Source organism: Engraulis encrasicolus, chromosome 6 (genome assembly GCF_034702125.1).
Source record: "Engraulis encrasicolus isolate BLACKSEA-1 chromosome 6, IST_EnEncr_1.0, whole genome shotgun sequence".
NCBI lineage: Eukaryota > Metazoa > Chordata > Actinopteri > Clupeiformes > Engraulidae > Engraulis > Engraulis encrasicolus.
This window is the reverse complement of record NC_085862.1, coordinates 32,525,511-32,536,690: the sequence shown is the minus strand read 5'-3', so window position 1 is coordinate 32,536,690 and position 11,180 is coordinate 32,525,511. Positions and strand designations below refer to the sequence as shown.

At 44.0% G+C, this 11,180-nt stretch overlaps 1 protein-coding gene across 5 annotated transcripts in view; it reads left to right on the top strand.

Moving 5' to 3' along the window:
• The first annotated feature begins 7,568 nt into the window (after positions 1-7,568).
• The window catches only part of palld (palladin, cytoskeletal associated protein), a 175,004-nt gene continuing 171,392 nt past the window's right edge, over positions 7,569-11,180 (top strand). For all 5 annotated transcript variants that reach the window (XM_063201312.1, XM_063201313.1, XM_063201315.1 and 2 more), the window contains exon 1: positions 7,569-7,780. The gene's annotated coding sequence lies outside the window, so the exon portion shown is untranslated. The remainder of the gene's footprint in view (positions 7,781-11,180) is intronic.

Sequence of the window (11,180 nt, the reverse complement as noted above, 5' to 3'; positions counted from 1 at the left end):
CAAGTTTTTAGACCGCAGCATAACGATGAAGAGGTGAGTTCCTATTAGAAAAAGTTTCATTAATTTAATTAATAATTTAAAATACCCCCCTAGGAATCATGTGAGGGCCATGATGTTGACTGAACCAGTAAGAAAGAGGTATGTCCAAAAAAAAGCTGCCCGTTTTCTTCAGAAAATAAAGATGCTCAACAGTTTCTTGTTTTAAAAAGAAACAATTTTTTTTATTATTTTTAGTTTAATCTTTTAATTAATGTGTAGAGTTTATGTGACCTATCCGTGTGATGCAATTTTACCTTATAGCATATAAAATTATATATATAGCCTAGGCCTAGGCTATTAAAAACAGGCTATTGATAGGCCTTGAGGACATAAGCTTAGGCATGAGGAGAGACATTTGCGTGGCTGGGGACCAGGGGACACCTGGTGTCACTCCAGGTCAGGCCAGGCCAGTCTCACCTCAGGACAGAGGGACACATGGTGATTAATCTTTTAATGTAATATTTAACCCTCTGAGGGCTTTTCAGAGGCTTTTAGGCTGCTTGCACCACCCTAACATTTTCAAGTTTCATATATATATATTTGGGACCTGGAAGGTCTGAGGTTTCTAATGGTGTGACTTATATGTTTCAATGACAAAAACTCACAGAGTTACAGATTTGTTTTTGGAGACACATTGCCCTCTGAAGGGCACTCGGACCTCAGAGGGTTAAAGGGACACTGTGTAAGATTTTTAGTTGTTGATTTCCAGAATTCATGCTACCCATTCACTAATGCTACATTTTTCATGAATACTTACCACCACCATCAAATTCTAAATATTCATTATGACTGGGAAAATTGCACTTTGCACCATGGTCCGCCATTTTGAATTTCAAGAAATAGACATTTATAGCTGCAAAGATTGCTGTAGTTGGGCCATACTAGAAAATATTTGTTTATTACTTTGTAAACTTTCATGAAAAGATCAAAATAGGCAGTCCAGTTTCAATGAGCAGCAGTACCTTTGTTGACCATTTCCTGCACAGTGTACCTTAGAGGAAACATCTTTAATATATTCAAGACAATGACATACGCTGACACTCTGATGTCTCATCTTCCCAAAATCAAAAGGTTCACTTTGGATACAGTAATCAGTTGGAGCTCCACAAATGCTGAGGTGGAGAAAATGAGTGTGGAGCTGGATAGAAAAGAGCTGAACAATGTGGAAAAAGGGGCCAATGAAGAGAAAAAAGAAGTCACAGAAAATCAAAAGGAACGGACTAAACAAGAGTTGGCTTACCGAAGAAGGGACAGAAAAAGAAACAGCTTATCAGGTAAAAGAACAGGGAGAAGAAGAGAATGAAGTGACAGAGCAGGTAAAAACGGTGGAGGTTAAAGAACAGCAAGATAAAGCCCTGGTGGTGGAGCACAAAAAACATCTCATGGAACACAACGTAAAAGGAAAGGAACAGGAAGATACAGTCATAGAAAATAACGCAGAAGAACCAAAGGAAATTGAAAAAGCACAGACTTCTTCAAGAAACAATGATGACGAGATGACAGCCCATTGTGATGACGAGAAACATAAAAAACTGAGCACGGATGGGCAAATCCCTCTGACAGGAAATCAACAGAAATTGAACAAACCTATGCAAGTGACCGGAGAGCTCGAGAATGACAGAAAGCTGATGTGTGAAACGTCAACCAATACCCTGCTGGGCTGGGGTAACCCGCGCTTTCTCAGCGAGTGGCCGAGCAGGGCCATAGCCACTGGTAGTGAGGCGGGAACCAGCAGCAGGCCTAAAGACTAGGGCATGGAGTCAGCCACAGAAGGCGAAAGACGCGGTGACCAGCCTGAGAGCCACCAGAGAGAGGAAAAAAAAAATCTGTTCTTATATGGATGAAAAAGAGACTTGGCTTCAGAGGAAAATGACAACCAACATATTCATGCATACACAAAAGACAAAAAAAATGAAATGAAAAAGCAAAAAAGCATAAAAAACAAACAACAGCAAACCATCCAAATTACTTTTTAGCAATATGGCAAAACAACAAAGACCAAAAAAATATTTTTATTTTAATAAACTATTACGCATCATAAACTATGTTTTATGTGAACTAAATTCAGGTTGCTGTTTTGGGGTTGAACTTTACAAGTCCATATCATTATCTAACCTCCCGTCCTCCCGCCTTTTGCTTGAGGCCTCAAGGTTCGCTGATGCCCCGCCTCCATGGAGAAAACAAAGTTTCCAAAGTCACAGTAACTTTTGGGAGACTTCTCCCGATTCAACATCCTGATTGCAAATGATAAAATGACCATTACTGTATCATTGAATGACCATGAATCATGCTTTTGTGAGATACTGAATAAAACTTCAATCTTTAATCATATCTTGCCTCACATCTCAAAGCCATAAGCACAAGGAGAGGATGGGAGGTTTGAAAATGAAATGGACCCTACATGTGCAAGCTTTTGCATACTGTACATGACATTTAAAAAAAAAACAATGGAACCAGCTTTTAGTACTTTATACTTTGTACTTGATAATACATATAAATAGTTATATTACATAAATAAAATAAAAGCACGTGCAATTTTTATAGCTTTGTATTAAATAAAAATAAATTAAGATTATTTTCTGAAATGGCACTTAGGGGTTTTTGCATCTGAACTCTTCATATATATACTGTATATATATATATATATATATATATATATATATATATATATATATATATGTAAATATACAATGGTTTACTGCTGAGACAGTGTACATTTATTTACCATTTTTTTCGTAGGCCTATGGGCACTTGAAAGGCCTATGTCAGGCAGATTATTCCATGAAATGTCAAAGCCTGTGATGTCAGGTAGTTGGGTCAGAAAAAATCTGATTCCGAATGCAGGGCAAACAAAAAAGCATGGAGGCTATTTGACTGCACTCACTGCACAGCACTGCTACTTGCTGCATCTCGGGGGCTGAATATAATTGATGGCGGGCCAGATTTGGCCCCTGGGCCGCTAATTGCCTACCCCTGTAGTTAGTAGACCATACACCACATGCCAGGATGAAAATGTCAGTGTGGCCTATATGGTAGGCTACCAAAGAGGTAAGGGGAAAAATTGTGCCCTGATAGTTGAATAAAAATATAAAAAATATATATGAAATTCGGTTATACAAATTTCCCAACTTTGAAAAGTCATCCATAGGCTACTGTACAGGGGTCCGTTTCTCAATTATTGTCGTTGCTAACCGTCTTAAGACCGTCTTAAGACGTAACACCATTCCCTTGGATTTAGTGGTGAGCGTCGCTGTCAAGATGCAGTTGAGTCGCTGGTACCAAGGACTTTGCTAACGACGATAGCAAAGGCGCTTTCGAGAAACGGACCCCAGGCTGGCATATTATATGCAAATAGGCTACAGTTGATAGAAGGGCAGATTATTTCTAGATTACAGAGGATTTTCAAATCTGTGAGTCAAGGAGTAAAATCAAGGAAATAGTACACAGGGGAAAGGGAGAATGGTTGGTCCATGGTGAATGGAATGTAGCCTCCAATAGCAATAGGTCAGGTAACGAACGGTGTCAGTGTTCTGTCATGGTGGTGTGACAGGGACACACAGACCTTGCTGCATTGATAGGTCTGTGTATGTATTCTTTAATATCAACGTTGAAGGATTTGAACGTTCCAATTATTTTTGGGACATTGATGATGGTGGGTCACTGAATGAATGTCGTGTGTGTGTAGTGTACTGGGATATGTCTTGACAGCAGGGTCAGTGACTCAATGTGGTTTAGCGCAACGGGCAGCCCAGCTAGGTCAGATCTATTTCCACCAAAGCATTAAACGGCTGGCAGTCAAAACCAGTCACAAATTAATGCAGTTATTTCTGTACAGTGCACTTGGCCTGTTGGTCCTAATCTATTTTGACACAGGGGGGGTATGACTCAATCACGCAGAACCTTAGGAGCTTGTTTTCCTCCTGGGTAATGTTCTGCTAGCAGAAACAAGTCATACATGCAATCCAGTTATTCGTCTTGTATCGAAGTCCCTGATTTTGTTTGAATGAGCATGCACGACAAGACAGGCACATGTGTTGCTGAAAATGAGGCGGTGTTGTGTCGATATGAGCTACCCATTGGTCGAACAGAACTACCAAAAATATACTACAGTACAATATTCAGGGACGCTGACAGCTTTTGCTGGGCCCAGGACAAAGTCATCTGAAAGGGTCCCCCATCCAATACATACAATGTAATGGAAAACCACTTTTGGGCCCTCTCTCTACCTGGGCCCGGGACAAATGACCCCTTTGCCTCCTCTTGTCGGCTTCCCTGACAATAGTGTCTCCAGGGGCTAAGGTTAGGAATAGAGTTTGGGTTTAGGCAATGTTGAAAGCCTACAGTGTATTTGTAGCTCACCTGGACAAAGCAGCCCATATCGACAGAACAGCGGATCGAGAGAGCTGACATGTGCGAGAAAACTGAGAGGTCTCAGAGCTTCGTGTTGAGTTCACTATAACAACCACTCTCCTTGGGGATGTTTTGAATGCATACATTACATTACAGGGCACACGGGACTGCCACTGAGAGGGAGTGGAGTGAGGGAGCCAGCCTGAGCGCCCCCCACCCACCCATGTCCAAACTCCATACCCCCATCCTAGTGGACATTCCAGGCAGTCCTGTCAGCGGCGCTCACCTCTAATCAGTGCATTGTTCTGGAGTGGGGAATAGCATGGGGACGGCTGGCCCCGCTCTCCGTCCAGCTCGAGGGCGATAAGGGTCCAGAAATAGGCCTAGGGACCGGCTGTGATTCGACGGGCCACAGGGTGCATCTGCGCTGTGTCTTTAGACACCTCCAGAGACGCAGGGAAGAACAGTGTATCATAAAACATTTAGGAGGCAGAATAAAAGGGATCAGAAAGGGCCAGTGTTAGTTTGGCTTAAAGGGGTATGCCACTATTTTGGGGCTTAATACAGTTAAAATCGTTGAAAGTCAATGGATCCGTGTAGCATTGTAGCATGCTACACGGATCCATTGACTTTCACTAGCTTAGCGACATATTCCCCCTTTTAACTTGTCTTAAAGCAAGACAACGCTTAACATGAAAAATAAGACACTTTACCACCTTTATAAACCCCAGCCAACGATTTTAACTGTATTAAGCCCCAAAATAGTGGCATACTCCTTTAAGTTAGTTAGATTGAAATGTCTCAGACGTAGACTTAGGTCAGATTAGACTTCTGCAACTGCGCTCGTCAAAACTCGCGTGGGAGTGGCCACGAACCAACATTGTATTCATGCATCTGCGAGTTCTGCGAGGTCCGAGGTCTCGTCGCGAGCCACATTTGAAATTGCGCGATTAGGCTACTTTCACTACATTGTAAGCATTGCGGTCATTATTAAGCAATGTTGCTTTCTATCCCGGTTAGCTAGGTATTTTCACACAAATTGCAAAGGCAATGCACTGGTATCATTATTTGACATACCCAGTCTGTTTTCACGAGCAGAAAATGCAAGCATGTAAAGACAGTTGATTCTGCCTATGTGTGTTTACATTCGGTGGAGGAACGGTAGTAAAACCGCAGGCATTGTGCCACGAGTGTTCAACTGATGCATTGTTTGTTACTTAGCTTGTAGCTTCGTGTATTTAAAAACATTTACACACAAGGCATTAAAGTTTTTAACAGAATACAGCTCTGCTCTCGCAAACTACTGGCATTGCGCTGCCACAAGAACAGAACAAGGAAGTAGCGAGACGACCAATCATAGTGCCTTTTTGTCTGCGTACTCCACGTCCGTCCGACGGATAGTTAGAATTTTTTCGAGGCGCTCGACGACGGGCGCAGAGCCTCTGAGAGGGGGGCGTGGACTCGCATAGACAGAAAACGGACGGACGCAGATTCTATGCGTCCGAAGCATAAATCTAGCTTACACTAACTACACTTGTTTCCTCCATCACTTACCCTCACATCTCTATTCCTGTGTGCGTGTGCATGTGTGTGTGCCTGTGTTGGTGTATTGACATGTGTGTGAAGCGTGGTATTGAATGAAGTGATATTATGAAGCAATGTGCAGTGTGAAAGTCATCCTTACCCCTTTTGCTGGGTAGTAGGGGTTGATTTAGGGTGGTTTACCCCCCTTATACCTATCATTATGACTTGTAAATAGTGAGGAAATGGGTCTCCATCGATCATAATCGTACTAAACAACTGGACTGTAGGACTTCATGTTAGAATGCTTTCCTGTGTTATATCAGTGCAATGTTAACATTTATCCCCTTCATTTCTGTGATAGATATTGCCTTTCTGTTATTAGACTGACAGGTTGATTAACTCATGGGATGTATGTTTTTATATACAGGGCTGTACACACCTTTAGCGGTTTGACCTGGCAGTGTCGGCAAGTCTTCTCCAATCAGCCTTAGTTGCAACAGATTAATTTGTTGACATACGGACTCATCTCAATGGCGGACGGTATTGCTGCAGCAGCGCGCAACACTATACACACTGCAACTCGATCCAGTGAAGAGTTCATGCCAATTGCACAGCAAGTTATATAATAATAATAATTGAATGAAAAGTAAGTAAATGATGTCTAAATTGTCCCCGTATGTTGGCCAGCCATCTGCAACAGATTGCAGGGTCAATGTTGGAGAAAAAAAAGATAATGTATTGCAGGTTACAGGTGGAAATATGGTCTTGCTCTAGCCTTATACCCTCACCTCAGCCCCCACCAACCCCCTCCCCCCAACACACACACACACACACACACACACACACACACACACACACACACACACACACACACACACACACACACACACACACACACACACACACACACACAGTTTGAATTACAGGGAGGGCACTAGAGGTTAGGAAACCACCTGATCAAGACCCACAACCCAGTACAAACATTGTGGGGTGCCAATATATTGACACCCCACCACACACATGCAAACGGGCACATAGAGAATGATTGAAATACATATATATAAGTAAATATATCATTACTGCAACGTACCGCTCAGTATACGCATATTGCACAGTGTGAATGATGACAATGGGACATATGTGCAGTGTCCCAGTAAACATGAATGATTTATCATTGGCTGCAGAACAACAATAGTGCATCTGTGTTTGTGTGCAGCAGGGGAAGCCTATCCATAGCATCCATAGCAGCACATGGCCGACTGTTTAGTGTTTGTCTGTTAAAAACATTCATGCACTGTGTGTGTGAGGTAGGTAGGTGAGTGGGTGCATGGGAAGTAACTTTGTTTCCCTTTCACAGCTCCCCTTCTCTCTCTCTCTCTCTCTCTCTCTCTCTCTCTCTCTCTCTCTCTCTCTCTCTCTCTCTCTCTCTCTCTCTCTCTCTGCCTTGTCTTGACGTTTCTCCTTGCCTTCCTCTTCAATCCATTTATACTCTCTCTCTCTCTCTCTCTCTCTCTCTCTCTCTCTCTCTCTCTCTCTCTCTCTCTCTCTCTCTCTCTCTCTCCCTCTCTCAGTATTGAGACTGTGAAACCTGAGCAGGGGGTCCAAATATAGTGCCACTCAGTGAGCGGTCAGAGGCCCGCACAGATGGGACTGTATAGGCCACTTTACAGACACCACAGAGGTGGACCTTAACCGGCTAGGAGAGTACTCCAACTCACTGCCTAATCAAATAAAATACAACACAATAAAAGGCGCAAGGCTCTTCGCGTGGCAAGAAGTGCTCCCCTTTCGCTCGTCTCACACAAACTATTTGGGAAAAGCTGGAACCCTCAGACAGAAAAGACGCTCTGTGGAGAACTCCTTGAAGGTAAGAGGAAGGCACTTTTGCGCTCTTAGAGTGAGACCGAAGTGAAAAGCTGTCGTTTGCTTTTTCACAATGTATGGTTTTCTTTTTCCTTGAACGTATTCATTGTTCAGTTGAAGGTTTGATGTCTTTGAAATACAGATCGGACAGCATAAACACAAATACACTGGGTGTTGTTTTGTTCGTCAGGAGTTTGGTCGAGTGTGTCAGGATTACAGCATATGCTTCTGCCTGCTGCGCTCAACACGTTAGCTATAGAGGATGGAGTGGACAGTTGTAGCCATAGCATGTGATGCAGAGGGACAGCTGTGCTTGTTTGTTGTCAATCAGATAGTATTGAGTCAAGCGGATACATAAAAGTATTCTTTGAAAACAATTTTTCTAGCCACCAATAGAGGAATATTTACCCTAGTGTAAAGTTAGTTTTGTGTGTGTGTGTGTGCGTGTGTGTGTGTGTGTGTGTGTGTGTGTGTGTGTGTGTGTGTGTGTGTGTGTGTGTGTGTGTGTGTGTGTGAAAAAGTCCCTTTAGAGTTGAGGGTGGGGGGGGAAACGCAGGCTGCTGTGAAACGTAGCCCCAGGGGGATTAAAAATAACAACAGCTGGCCTTTAGGACGCCACGACAGAGAGAATGTCACTCTATCACACACACACACACACACACACACACACACACACACAGTATTGACATAAACGCATACTGTATGTTTACAGGAAATGCACAAGCGTCTTAACACCTGTGAGAGCACACACACACACACACACACACACACACACACCAAATCTACTACACTTACTGTAGTCTCATAACGCGCACCATTCGGACAGTGTAATGGTGTACTAGCCTGTAGAATGATGTCGTAATCACGTGGTTACGTCACGTACGTCAGTCAGCCTACGGACACGGACGCAAACTGCATGCCTGTAATGTTGTGGACTTAGTTAATAAAACTTCTGAAATGATACCTGCCTCTGTGCCATTCTACATGGTGTCAGAAGTGAAACGACTTAACGACCGTCCGTTTCGTACTCTACATAGTCAGGTAAAGTGTTGATTCAGTTAGATGCGTTCATATTAGTGTGCGACACAGCGAACATTAGCAAACATGGCTGATGGCTTCCGTCGTCCGGACCCGCTCGTATTTGACGACAAAATTGCCGATAACTGGAGAATATTTGAACAAGAATATGATATCTTCATTGCGGCTGCCCACAGTGACAAGCCCGACCGAATGAAAGCCTACATACTCCTCAATCTGGCAGGAAGCGAGGCTATCGAAAGGGAACGCACGTTCACTTATGCACCTGCTCAAGTAGATGGAGAGGGAGTCGAGATCCGCCCAGCAGAGTCCCGGGAGGATCCGGAGTGTTTGAAGCGGAAATTCAGATGCCTCTGCAGTCCACAGGCAAATATCACAATGGAGAGACACGCATTCAACACAAGGAACCAAAAAAACGGTGAGACCATAGAGGCTTATGTAAGCGCACTCCGAAACAAGGCTAAAACGTGTGACTTTGGAACTTTGCATGATGATTTAATTTGCGACAGGCTTGTTTGTGGCATTAGCTCAGATAGCGTGAGGAAGATACTGCTGAGAGAGTCTGATCTTACAATGTTGAAAGCTATCAAGATATGCCAAATCAATGAACAAACTGAACAGTATACTAAACTGCTTGCAACAACGCCACGCAGTTCAACAAATGTGGACCGCAGAATGCAAAAGACAGCTAGTAGTAGTAGCAAGCAATACAAAGATCAAGTGCAAAACATAAACTGCACCAACTGTGGCCATGAACACCATGTGAAAAAGGAACTTTGTTTGGCATATGGGAAGCAAAGCAATTACTGCAAAAAGCTGAACCACTTCAAGAGTCACTGCAGGTCAGCAGCGAGAAACAAGCAGTACAAGTCAGTCAACCAAATAGCACATGCAGACTCAGACAGCAGCGGAGAGGACTGTGAATCGTTCGACATCGATGGGCTCTCACCAGGCGGAAATGAAGTAAACACGCTGTCTGATGATGGTGTAAAGGACGAAATACACTGCAACATAAAGGTCAATGGCAAGACGCTCAAACTGAAAGTAGACACTGGTGCAAAGTGTAATGTTCTCTCCCTGGATACATTGCTGTACTTGAAAAACACTGAAAAAATAAACAAAGACAACAAGGCGAGGCTCGTGGCCTATGGAGGCACAGTGATACACACTGAGGGGACTGTGTTGTTGAAGTGCCAGACAAGCGACCAAAGGTTCTACGACCTGCGTTTCCACGTGGTAAATGGTAAAGTGCAGCCTCTGCTAGGGCTGCCGGACTGCCTGAAGATGGACCTCATGACCCTGGGAGACCAAGTTTTCCAGGTGAATGTAGCCGGGCAGAGCTCTTCTCAAAAGTGGTTCGACGACTATGCTGAGCTGTTCAATGATGAACTCGGCTCACTCCCAGTGACCTACCACATGAAACTGACCAGGAAGACACACCTGTCATTCGCCCACCTCGCCGCGTTCCAGTTGCAATGATGGACAAAGTGAAAGCAGAGCTGGAAAACATGGTGAAACAAGGAGTCATCACACCCATCTCAGAACCTACCGAATGGGTTTCCTCAATGGTGGCCACACACAAAAAGGGACACCGACAAGATCCGCGTATGTATTGACCCAAGAGACCTAAATGAAGCATTAATGCGCCCCCACCATCCCATGCGCACGGTGGAAGAAGTTGCGGCCCAAATGTCTGGCGCGTCCATGTTTTCAGTGCTTGATGCCAAGAGCTCCTTTTGGCAAGTCAAACTGGACCAAGCATCGTCATTCCTCACCACTTTTGCCACTCCATTCGGGAGATATCGCTACCTGAGAATGCCGTATGGTCTCAACGCGGCATCAGAGGTTTTTCAGAGATCCATGGAGCAAATATTTGCTGGCCTCCCATGTGCAATAATAGTTGATGACATCATCGTGGGAGGGCGAGACCTCCAAGAACATGACGAGAACCTAAAAAAAGTGCTTGACAGGGCACGCAAAGTGAAACTGAGGCTGAACCCCCAAAAATGCAGATTCCAACTGAAGGAAGTCAGCTACGTTGGCCATATCTTCACTGAGCAGGGGTTGAAACCAGATCCAACAAAAATCCAGGCGATCACAGACATCCCTCCACCCCAGGATAAAGCCGCTCTGCAACGCTTCCTGGGTATGATAAATTATCTGGCCAAATTCATTCCAAACCACAGCAACATCGCAGCACCCCTCCACCAGCTCCTGCATAAGGACATAGCGTGGACCTGGACTGAACAACAACAAAAAGCATTCGACACTCTGAAACAGTTCGTGACATCACCTCCAGTGCTGCGTTACTATGACGTTCAAGCACCAGTCACTCTCACATGTGACGCTTCGCAGTATGGCCTTGG